The 12,966-nt window shown below is 36.1% G+C and overlaps 1 protein-coding gene across 23 annotated transcripts in view; it reads right to left on the minus strand.

Moving 5' to 3' along the window:
• Positions 1-12,966, minus strand: part of NRXN1 (neurexin 1) — a 1,220,650-nt gene that overhangs the window by 963,012 nt on the left and 244,672 nt on the right. The window lies entirely within an intron of this gene.

Genomic DNA, 12,966 nt, shown 5'->3' on the forward strand with positions numbered 1-12,966 from the left:
ACACAAAGACAGACACACATAGAGGGGAATCAATGTGAAGACACACAGCAAGAAAGCCATGGGAAGCCCGAGGGTTTTAGTGATGTATCTGCAAGCCCTGGAACACCAAAGATCCTCTGCCAATAACCAGATGCTAGAGAGAGGCAAGGAAGGATTTCTCTACAGGTTCCCTACAGGTTTCAGAGGAAGCATGATCCTACTTTGACTGATTTCGAATTCCTAGTCTCCAGAACTGTGAGAAAATAAATAATTTCTGTTGTTTATTCTACCCAGTTCTTGGTACCCTGCTACAGTAACTCTATGGGGGAAAAAAAAAAGAATACACAACTCATTCAGTATATTACTGTGGTAAAATCCTAAAATAATAAGAATTTAAAAACCTAGTTTGCTGCCTGCTCTTCCTTATAAAGTCTTTCAGAGACTCATTTCCTCTGATTTGATTACATTTACATACAATTTTAATTAAAGAACTACTAATAAATGTTTCAAGTACAGAAAAAATATACTTAATGAAGAGATTCTCAATGATGATGATTTGACAAGTCTTTATGTCAGAAAAACTTCAGTGATATATTTCTTTATGTCTTTGTTTTCAAATCACAGAGAAAACTAGAGGAGATACTCATTTAAACCCTATACATCATCAACCGAGTCATGAAGCCTTCACCATTGTAGGCAGGAGTTCACAGATGTCTTTCATAGTCTCTTCAATAGATTCTCCCATTTATTAATTGTTTAAAGAGTAGAGAATAATAATTTTCATCCCTTTGCAATTTCAATGCACAATTTGTAAGTTACTCATTGTGCAAGATTTTTTAATATGGTTTCAATGCTGACAATTCTCTTGAGTTCTCTCCCTTGGCATTCCAAAATACATTTTTTGGAAGACTTTCAAAATAATATCCTTGCAACAGAGAATGAGAAGCTTAAAAAAGCATGCTGTTTGAGGTCAGGATTGCTGAATGCTATTTCTTGTATTATCTTCTGATTATATAAGTCATGAGGGATGCTTACATAGAAGATCATAAGTGGAATGTTGGTACAGCTAAGTAATTTATTTTCCACACTTAAGACACTGTTTTCAAAACAACATGCACTTTTAACATATTTCTTATTTCTGTGATAATAACCAAGAGATTTGACATTTTTGTTATTCTTTTGGGCTTTTGGACTGGACCTCTGACATACAAACATGTTCCACACTACTCTGACAAACCTCAAAGGTTTTATTGCACTTTGTTTTAAATACTGTCTGGAGTTGACATTTAGAATATAATCTACTACCCAAGTCCTTACCGTATTCATGGTGGAAAATGAGAAAGATAAGTAAATATCACTGTAATTCTTTTACTGAGATATTCTACTTTTGTCCCCTTTCAAACAGCAAATTTGTCCTATAGATGAGATAGATCTTCTATTCAATAGATATGATTACTGATAATAATTAGATATAATTATAAAAAGAATTGAGGTGTCCATTTTGAAAAACTAGAATGACTGTTAACATCATTAAGATTATCTTGCTTACACTTGCATTAGGTTATACATGAGATCTACAGACATTAAGGAGCACAAATAAGATTACAAAAAGAAAAGCTGTCATTTAATGTTTTCACATATAAAAAGATACTATCTGACGATCTGCAAAAATTATCTGGTTTAATCCCTGTAATAAAGCTATGAAGTACATATTATTACTCCAATTTCATATGTGAGGATATTATTCCCAATGCCACATAGGAAATCCACATCAAAGGCAAAATTTGAAGTTTAGACTTTCAGAATCCAAAATCTGGATTTTATTTCAAATATGTCACTTTGATTTCTACATTGGCACTTTTCACCCTCGCCATAAAATCAGCACATCCTTTTTTAACACTGAATTCAGTGAATACTAGCAGGTTTGAAAAAGTTGGCCTAAAGCTCAACATTCAGGAAACTAAGATCTTGGCATCTGGTCCCATCATTTCATGGCAAATAGATGGGGAAACAGTGGAAAGAGAGGCAGACTTTATTTTTTGGGGCTCCAAAATCACTGTAGATGGTGACTGCAGCCATGAAATTAAAAGACACTTACTCCTTGGAAGGAAAGTTATGACCAACTTAGCATATTAAAAACCAGAGACACTACTTTGCCAACAAAGGTCCGTCTAGTCAAGGCTATGGTTTTCCAGTAGTTATGTATGGATGTGAGAGTTGGATTATAAAGAAAGCTGAGTGCCAAAGAATTGATGCTTTTGAACTGCGATGTTGGAGAAGACGCTTGAGAGTCCCTTGGACTGCAAGGAGATACACCAGTCCATCCTAAAGGAAATCAGTACTGAATATGCATTGGAAGGACTGATGTTGAAGCTGAAACTCCAAAACTTTGGCCACCTGATGTGAAGAGCTGACTCATTTGAAAAGACCCTGATGTTGGGAAAGATTGAAGGTGGGAGGAGAAGGGGACAACAGAGAATGAGATGGTTGGATGGCATCACCGACTCAACAGACATGAGTTTGGGTGAACTCTGGGAGTTGGTAATGGACAAGGAGGCCTGGCGTGCTGCAGTCCATGGGGTTGGAAAGAGTCGGACATGATTGAGTGACTGAACTGAACTGAACTGAAGCAAGTTTGAACAAAATAAGAAGCAGCAAACATATAAGACCATTGTTGGGCATAGTGAAGAATACCTATACTTGTTCTTTTTTGCTGCTAATTCTTCCTCTAATTCTCTCCACTTTACCCTCACCACTAAATTGAAAACTTTTGCTTCTACCTTCAGACATCTGGAGGAGCCCCTCTACTCTTTTCCTGTTTATTTATTGTTCTCTCTCTCCAACCAATTCTCCTCCCCAGTAAAAACTTCAATATTGGCAATTGTTACCCAGGGACTCAATCTATGTACTTAAGTTCCCTTGTTTCTATTAGGCCAGTTTGTACATATCAGAAGAAGCAGTGTGATATGATAAAAAAGGGAAGGCTTTGGAGCCAGACCCTGGGAATCTGCATCTCTGCTCTGCCTCTCTTTAGATGTATCACTTGGCAAACTGCTTAGCCAGTTTGCATATTGTTTCACCGTCTGTAAAGTAGTACCTATCTCAAAGGGTTATTGTGAGAATTAAATAATACACATGAAATGCTTATACTGATGCCTGGCATATAGTAGGTAATATATGTATTAGCTTATCATTATCATCCAAGTTTTAGCCACTTAGTTGTGTCCAACTTTGTGACTCCATGGACTGCAGCCCTCCAGATAATTAAAAAAAAAATAACTAAAATATGTATTCTACTATTTGCTGTTGCTGTTGTTATTTAGTCATTAAGTAGTGTCCAACTCTTTTTTGACCCCATGGATTGTAGCCTGCCAGCCTCCTCTCTTCATAGGATTTCCCAGGCAAGAATAGTGGAGTGAGTTGTCATTTCCTCCTCCAGGGGATCCTCCTGACACAAAGATGAACCCGCGTCTCCTGCATTGGCAGGTGGATTCTTTATCACTGAACCCCCAGAGAAGCCCCTGTGTTCTACTATAGGAATTGCATAAAATACCATGTAGAGGTATATAAAAGTTACTTGGGGTTATCTTATTTTGTCCTCTGAAATTAGATCACATGAAGACTTTAGATTGCTAAGGCTACTTCTATTAAGAAATAAAATGCTCATGAAGATGCTCAATCTTAACATTACAATATTTTCCATTAATTATCATTATTTCATTTTGAATTAATGGTGTTGATTGGAAAAGTAGAAAATAAAGGAAAATGGAAATAAACTTTAAAATGTGTTTCATAAAAAATACTGATATTCTCCAAAGTTTGTTAAGAGTCTGGCTTTTGTGCCTTGTAAACTCCTGATACCTGGCATGATCGACTTTGTTGACTATTTTTATAGGGTATTCTACTCTCTTCCTTAGTCCTTAGGCTTTTAAGAGTCATATCAAGTACATTATGTTCATTTAGAGGCCATAGCTACTTGCATATTTTCTGTCCTTCAAACTGAATTATTTTCCAGACATACTCACCATGTAAGTACATAAAATTGACTTTATATTTCAAATGATGAACAACATTCAAATTTTGAGTCAAGGACACAATTCATTGCATTGTACTTTACAATCCACACTGTGAGTTATAAATAATCTGAAACCACTATAAAAGTATACCTTTTTGAATAGAACTATAGGTATACATTTTTCCCCCCAATTTGCTGTTGGCAGGACCTCAAATAATGCCTAAAGATGACCAACCTTATTATCACTAGAGGAAAGCACTCATTGTGTTTCAACTTGAGCTGAGAAAATTAAGAAAATATTTTGTCAACTAATGATAGCTTTCACTATTCCAGTGTTTCACAACTTAAAGACATATAAGCTTGCATTCAGTCATTTTGGTAGGAAACCTCATTATAACATATAATTTAACCCTATTATTTAATGTAAAATAACAAAAACAAATAATATTTGCTATTATTGTTTTATCCAAGGGTCTGTTCAAACATTTTACTTCTATATAAGCTGAACTGCCCATCTTTGCTTCAGGAGTATATGGCTGGAAGTAACACATAAAATCCTAAAAATAACAGATGTATGACTTTGGTAAATGTCTTGCTCTAGAATTTCCCTTAAAAATATTTCAACAATGAGCAAGCTAAGGAAATAAAAAATAAATAAATTTTAGTTCATCGATATGTCTATTCATGATGGGTTGTTTTTTTCTGCTCTAACCAAAAGTTAGATGGCTGCCCCTCCATCCTGCTTCTCTTGTTAGGCTACCTCTGAGTATTTAAGTCTAAAGTGACATATGTCATCTATTCCACTTATACTAAGAAATACATGATTTGAAGCTTGAATATGTTTGTTATTGTTCAGTTGCTAACTTGTGTCTGACTCTTTGAGACCCCATGGACTGCAGCATACCAGGCTCCCCTGTCCTTCACTGTCTCCCAGAGTTTGCTCAAATTCATGTCCGTTGAGTTGGTGATGGTATAAAGCTATCTCATCCTCTGCTGCCTTCTTCTCCTTCTGCCTTCAATCTTTCCCAGCATTAAGGTCTTTTCCAATGAGTCAGCTCTTCACATCAGACAGCCAAAGTACTGGAGCTTCAACTTGATTATCTTTTTATCTCATTGTTGATAAGCATCACCCTGGTTGTTAGCTCCTTGACATCAGGTACTTTGCAGCATACTTCTAATTCACCTTATATGATATTTAGCCCAGTGTGAAAAGTATGGTTGAAGTGAAAAATGTAATTTGACATCAACATATTAATGTGTGATTAATTTGATATCAACATATTAGCATAAATTAAACACTCAGTTCAGTCACTCAGTCATGTCTGACTCTTTGCAACCCCGTGAATTGCAGCATGCCAGGCCTCCCTGTCCATCACCAACTCCCGGAGTTCACTCAGACTCAACGTCTATTGAGTCCGTGATGCCATCCAGCCATCTCATCCTCTGTCATCCCCTTCTCCTCCTGCTCCCAATCCCTCCCAGCATCACAGTCTTTTCCAATGAGTCAACCCTTCACATGAGGTGGCCAAAGTACTGGAGTTTCAGCTTTAGCATAATTTCTTCCAAAGAAATCCCAGGGCTGATCTCCTTCAGAATGGACTGTTTGGATCGCCTTGCAGTCCAAGGGATTCTCAAGAGTCTTCTCCAACACCACAGTTTAAAAGCATCAATTCTTCAGCACTCAGCTTTCTTCACAGTCCAACTCTCACATCCATACATGACCACAGGAAAAACCATAGCTTGACTAGATGGACCTTTGTTGGCAAAGTAATTAAATACTACCTGATTGCAAATAGGCATTGTTGTATCAAGGATAGAAAACTCAAATGTCTGAAAAGACCAAAAAGGAAATGTAAATAGAGAAATGTTTGTTCAAGGAAATAAAATACAACCAAACCAAAAACTATAGAAAGTGAGGCCATCTACATTCTAAATAAAGAGGTCTAAGAAGAGTTGGACTGTGAAGAAGACTGAGCGCCAAAGAATTGATGCTTTTGAACTGTGGTGTTGGAGAAGACTCTTGAGAGTCCCTTGGACTGCAAGGAGATCCAACCAGTCCATTCTGAAGGAGATCAGCCCTGGGATTTCTTTGGAAGGAATGATGCTAAAGCTGAAACTCCAGTACTTTGGCCACCTCATGTGAAGAGTTGACTCATTGGAAAAGACTGTGATGCTGGGAGGGATTGGGGGCAGGAGGAGAAGGGGACGACAGAGGATGAGATGGCTGGATGGCATCACTGACTCAATGGACGTGAGTCTCAGTGAACTCCGGGAGTTGGTGATGGACAGGGAGGCCTGGTGTGCTGCAATTCATGGGGTCGCAGAGAGTCGGACACGGCTGAGCGACTGATCTGATCTGATCTGAAGACATTTACTGCATTGGGAAAATAGTCAGCTAGACATTCTAAAATGTTCATTTTGGTGAAATAAAGTAGTATTCAAATTACATTTCAGGATCATTGAAATGAACACTCTCAGATCAACTTACTCATATTTACTTAATTAAAATAACTGACTATAATAGTTTAGATCATTAAAATAAAATAATTAAATTAATTATTAAAATAATTGGTTTAGTGGAGTACCCAGTCCCCTGACCTTCAACTCACTGATTGAGCACCATAAAACTTATTAGACTTTAAAGACTCTTTATGATCCCATGGACTATAGTCCATCAGGCTTCTCTTTCCATGGAATTCTCTAGGCAAGAATACTGGAAGAATTGCCATTCCCTTCTTCAGGGGAATCTTCCCAACGTGGGGATAGAACATGGGTCTCCTGCACTGTAGACAGATTCTTTACCATCTGAGCCACCAGGGAAGCCCCAAACAAGAAGCTAATCACAATTTTGTCAACTGCTCCAGGTAAACAATATCATCTTAACACAGTTCTTATGAATATATAGATAATTTTTGAAAAAGGCAAATTGTATAAGAATGCTTTGAGAAAACAAATTTAACCTGTTTAAATTTCCTAAATAGATTCAGTAGAAATTGTATGAGTGTATAGACAGAGCTTATAGACTTAGGGACAGTTGAAAAGAAAGAGGACCTTTTATGTTGAAAAATGTAGACATTTAAAATATATTAATAATCAGATGTTTTGCCAAGTTACTGAAATAAGTCTAACTTTCTGATTTAAAAGTCCTCAAAACAACTTTTCCCAAGCACAAATCAAGATACTTGATGACCTCTACCTTAAGCTCCCTCAAAGCCATGCATTCAGGTACTTTTAGATCATTATTCTCCCAAATCTTAGGAACTGATAACATCAATTAACAATTCTGTGTCATGTGAATAGAGGAGAAAAGCTGGAGAGCTGCTTTCTTAGACAGAGAAAATAATTCAACACATGGACTACAGCACACCAGGCTACACATATTTTAATTCCTTGTTTAACTAGAAACATGTCAACACTTCTCTTTTGTCTTTAGTTTAAATACCATTTCCTTTTTAATTATATAAAGAAAAGGGTTTTGAGGCTACTACAATTACTGAGGTAAATTTTGGTTTGCTTTATACATTTTGGCTACAGGAAACATAAGAATGCACATTCTAATCTAAAAGAACTAAACTACTTCTGTGGATAATCAGTTTGAACATTCCTGGCTCAGGGGAGAGGATGATAGTTTATTGTGAAATATATGTCCTAGAGAACCAGACCAAGATCATGGACATGTTTCACATTATCTTCTAAACAACCGTCAGATGGCAGTGTTTAGAGGTCAGAATCCTTCATGAGTTAAATCCAGATGGTTCTCTGAAAGAATTCTATCCATGGAATTCTCCAGGCAAGAATACTGGAGTGGGTAGCCATTCCCTTCTCCAGGGGAACTTCCCAACCCAGGAATCATACCCAGATCTCCCATATTGCAGGCCAAGTCTTTACCATCTGAACCACCAGGGAAGCTCCAAAGGAGAAATAATCCATTAAACTGTTGTTCTTTCACTGGTGGAAATGGAGGCACAGCGGTCAGCTTCCCATATAGAAATACATTGTTTAGTTTATTCATTTGAGTGGGCTTTCAGCTATTCCAATTCAATTTCTTCATTTAACTTACAAGTATATTCCCTTTCAATGAATGCACATTCAAAAACATAAAGCTAACAGGCACCTATTGAGAAAGGAAAGTATACTTCAGATAATTTCATTGTTTCCTCCTACCACCTGCTACTGATGAATCTGGCTCCGAAACACTCTAAAAGCAACCTTTTAAGATCAGTTGCTAGCCAGAGAGTACAAAGTATCTGAAGACCAGCTAATCAGCTAATTTCAAGAATTTCCTTATTTGGTAAACATGCTGCTTTAAGGCCAATGGATATTACCTGGAATTTAATAATTATATTCTTTCAAAAGTGTTTGAAAGGTGGCTTCAAACTGCCCAAAACAGAGCATTCTTTCATAAACACCCCCCAATCCACACACACACACACACACACACACACACACACACACAAAGAAAGAGAAGTTTTGCAGTAAAGTAATATTATTTTTCAGTGTTTTGAAACCTGAGAGTGAACCGAAGGATGCTTATTACCAAGCTGTAGTGTCTTTTTGAAGAGTCAACACCTGATACTTAAAAAATATTAATCTCTGCAATAAACATTTTACACCCAGAAATTCATCTTATAACAAACAAGTATAGCAGATAGCATTATTAGTTGAAATATCTGAGTTCTTTTTATGTATTCAATTTCCTCTAAATTTCATCTAAATTTTTATCCTGCTTTGATACAACACAGAAATTAATCAGCATAATTAAATATTTAAAGTATTTTAATAATACTTTAAGCAAGCTTACTATTAAGAGAAGGAAATGGCAACCAGGCCAGAATTCTTGCCGGGATAAATCAAACAGAGGAGCCTGGTGGGCTCCATGCACAGCACAAGCTTACTATTAGTAAGCTAATACTTTAGTAAAAAAAAAAACAACAACAGTGTTTGCATCTTACTTTGAGAATATTCATAAGGAAATTCATATTTTGGTAAGTGGGTCAGATAACCTAAAATAATTTTGGGGGGCTAGTTTTTGATGGATAATGACTTAATCTAAAAAGTAATGATATGCCAATTATATCTCAATAAGACTAGGGGAAAAAAGGAATAGTTAGCTTGTAGACAAATGGAGTATAGAGTTTTTTAAATGCAGCATATGTCTTTTCTCTCAAAGACCTACTAAAGTAACACTAATGATTTCCTTGAAAAATCACTGACTTGAATTTACAATTTCTTAGAACCCTTGAGGATTGGATTTTTTACCTTGATAATCTCTCAGTTGCTCATATACTTGAATATTCCTTTGTCCTTTCTAAATCTTACCATTATTGTCTGCAACCAACAGAGGCATGTATCTCTTCTAGACCCCTAGAACACATGGCAATATTTGAATGCATAGTAATTTATATCAAATTTTTAAAAATTAAGATGTAGACTTCTCTTTACCACTGAGAATGCTCACATCACAATTATATCATGTATTTGCCTACTTATGAAAATAATAAGACTTCCCTGATGGCTCAGCTAGTGAAGAATCCTCCTGCAATGTGCGAGACCTGGGTTCAATCCCTGGGCTGGGAAGATCCCCTGGAGAAGGGAAAGGCTACCCACTCCAGTATTCTGGCTTGGGAAATTCCATGAACTATATATAGTCCATGGGGTTGCAAAGAATCGGACACGACTGAGCAACTTTTATTTTTACTATGAAAATAATGCTAAAATACAGTTGGTATTACAAAACACATATGGTTGTAACCAGTGTCCTAGAGTTACTTCTGAATATTCTAATAGACAAGTGTCAAGAGGACTGATACTCTTTCATAAGAGAAAAAAAAGCCATACTAAGATTTATTATCTGACATCAAATTTAAATCAATTGTAGTGAATTGAATGTCTTTGTATAAACATTTATATTACTCTTAATAATCTAATGGACATCTGCAAAAGGTCAAATAAAAAAGATAACCATTATTTTCTCAAATTTATTATTTTTTAAGGTCAAGTACCAAATTAAAATCTTGTTTGTGTCCCCCTTATTTAGCTAGCAGCATTTCTATGGGAATAAAGTGGACACTGTTTATTTGATTCAGTTATTTATCTTGAAGGGAGAGACAGTTTCAGAAAAATTCTGAAAAGACTATCTTGATGCACTCTGGTTTTATATCATAGATTGAGCAGGTTCATGGAAGAGAATTCTTAGAATTATGTCATACAATCAGAATGTGTATGGGGCTGAATTCTTAGAATTATGTTGCATTAGAAGATGAATTGACATCTTTTTACTTCTTTCTTGTACAATCAAGTTACAGATATTTACTTAGACTGTATTTAAAACCGTCCTACTTCATTTTTGTTGAAAAGCCTGTTCCTTCCTTTATGATGAGCAGGTTACATTTTGAAACTTCCTCATCATTTAAAGCAAGTGCACTCTGAGTGATTATGTATGTTGTGTACACAGATCAGGACAGAATTGAGTCCCCAGTGTATAGGTGTGTCAGACAATGTGACAACAAAAGCAGTGGTAATTATAAAAGATCTATTGACGTATTTTTTTTTGAATTCCCATTAGAATGATGTATGCTTTTCAACTTGTTATTTGATTAGGATGAAAGGGGTAAGGTAATAATCAAAATCTTTACAGGGCTTGTACTTGATATACTACAACAGAGTAACACTTGGTGAGAAGAATATTTCAGGTACTGTGTCATCTTTGTTTCTTGTCTCTTTTTTATTCAAGATATTTAATCTGAATTCTGTTTACATATTATTAAATATTTAAAATGTTTATACTTAACTTTTCTGATATTTCAAAGGAAATGGTATAAATAATGTAAAATTTTTGATCCCTTAATAAATTATACAGTAAAAACATGACTAAAATAAATGTCATGGCTATTTTTAAAGCAGTATGTGAGAGAGTGTGTGTGTGTGTGTCTGTGTGTGTGTGTGATGTAGTGTGGTGTATGTGTATAGGAGAGGACAGAAAGAGAGAGAGGAAGATCTTAACAGAGATTGAAATTTCATTGAAACATATATTTAAAAACTGACTTAACTAATCTTCAAAGTAAAACATTATTTTCATAATATTTTATTCATATAATCAATAGGCCTATACAGAATTGCACAATTTTGTATCTGAAAGGATCCTCGGAGCCCATCTTCCTGCATATCAAATCATGCATAAGCCTATTCAGAAAAATGCTAGAATATCTCTTGTCAGAGAATCCCATATAATTGAACTAGTTCTTATTTCTGGGGAAAAAAAGGCTGTATTGTGTTTGGTCCTCTTTCACAATACCTGGATAGACCTCAACTTGTGAACAAACATTCAATGAGATCTAAAATATAAGTAATGCAACCAAAATACATTAAGTAACAATATTATCCTTTTTCATTGCCTTAGTTCAAAAATAGCACATCTCTGTTTCCCAAGAACCAGAGCCCTGCAGTTTGCTCTTAATATTAAAAGAAACTCTATAGTGATGAGTCAAATTCATACTAGAAAGCAAGCTATAGGTCTAATGGTGTCCCATATCTAGTATATTATGAATGCTTTGGGAAAGTGATGTAAAATCTCCCTATATTAAATGTAGGGCTTTTACTAGATGTTGCACTCCACACGTTTCAGTGCCCTTGGTGTGCCTGATCTCACAGAATGAAGCAAAGAGCTTTATGTTGACAGAACAGGAATGTTTCCCAGGCTACGGCTTATGTCATGAGAAAAGCAACCATAAATCAAATGGCTTGCAGCAATCTTGAAGATATCCTACGAGGTGTCTTAGAAAACTAAACAAAAGGAGCAGAAATAGAACTTGAAGTGAAGACAACACTGGCATGTTTAGAAAGCTGATGCTGCAAATATGGATCTATCTTGTTTCTTTCTATAGTAAAGAAAGAACCTTCAAAGCTTACTGGTTATTTTATTTGACTTGTGAAGTGCAAAGTCCCTATCTTTAAAAAAGAGAAGAGCCAACAGTTGCAAGAAGAGAATGCTTCCTATCCATGCAGTTAATGTCACCCAACTAGAGAAGATTCTGGTGCTACTGCTAACCATCATTTGGTCCATAAGGTGCTACCATGTCCTAAAGAAGGGCTAACTGCATGCTATTTTTGCCTTACTAAAAGGAGAGATCCCAAAGTTTAATGACTCAAAAATCTTTCCCTTTAAGATATTAAAACATAGATGAACTAGGGAGACTTAGGTATCTTTATTACAGATGAAAACAATATAGAATGCTTTAACATTATTGGTAATTTACCTTTAGAATAACAACTTTTAAAAATATCATGAGGTCTCTCAAACTGCATGAATTATACAGACTCTCAGAGACCACAAACTGTGTCAAAAAAGAGGCTCATGAGGTAACCACCATGTCTTCGTGTGTTCATGACTGGATTTCCATGTTTGCATAACTTTGATTTCTGGCAAACTAGGAGACAAAGAAAGAGACCCAGATAAAGAAAGAAAGCTATCTTAAAGGGAGATAAAGGATAGTAAGTATTTTCTAGTTAAAATCTGACTTTGAGGTGATAATTAGACACTACCATGAACAATTATACATCAAAAAACTGGGTAACCTAGAGGAAATAGGTCCAGTTCCTAGAAACAAATAACCTGTGTAGACTTGCTGCTGCTGCTGCTAAGTTGCTTCAGTCGTGTCCGACTCTGTGAGACCCCATAGACGGCAGCCCACTAGGCTCCTCTGTCCCTGGGATTCTCCAGGCAAGAATACTGGAGAGGGTTGCCATTTCCTTCTCCAATGCAAGAAAGTGAAAAGTGAAAGTGAAGTCGCTCAGCCGTGTCCGACTCTTAGCAACCCCATGGACTGCAGCCTACCAGGCTCCTCCATCCATGGGATTTTCCAGGCAAGAGTACTGGAGTGGGGTGCCATTGCCTTTTCATGAAGAAATAGAAAATCTGAACACCAATAATGAATAAGGAAACTGAATCAGTAATCAAAAATCTTCTAACAAGT

Source organism: Bubalus bubalis, chromosome 12, assembly GCF_019923935.1.
Source record: "Bubalus bubalis isolate 160015118507 breed Murrah chromosome 12, NDDB_SH_1, whole genome shotgun sequence".
NCBI classification, from domain to species: domain Eukaryota; kingdom Metazoa; phylum Chordata; class Mammalia; order Artiodactyla; family Bovidae; genus Bubalus; species Bubalus bubalis.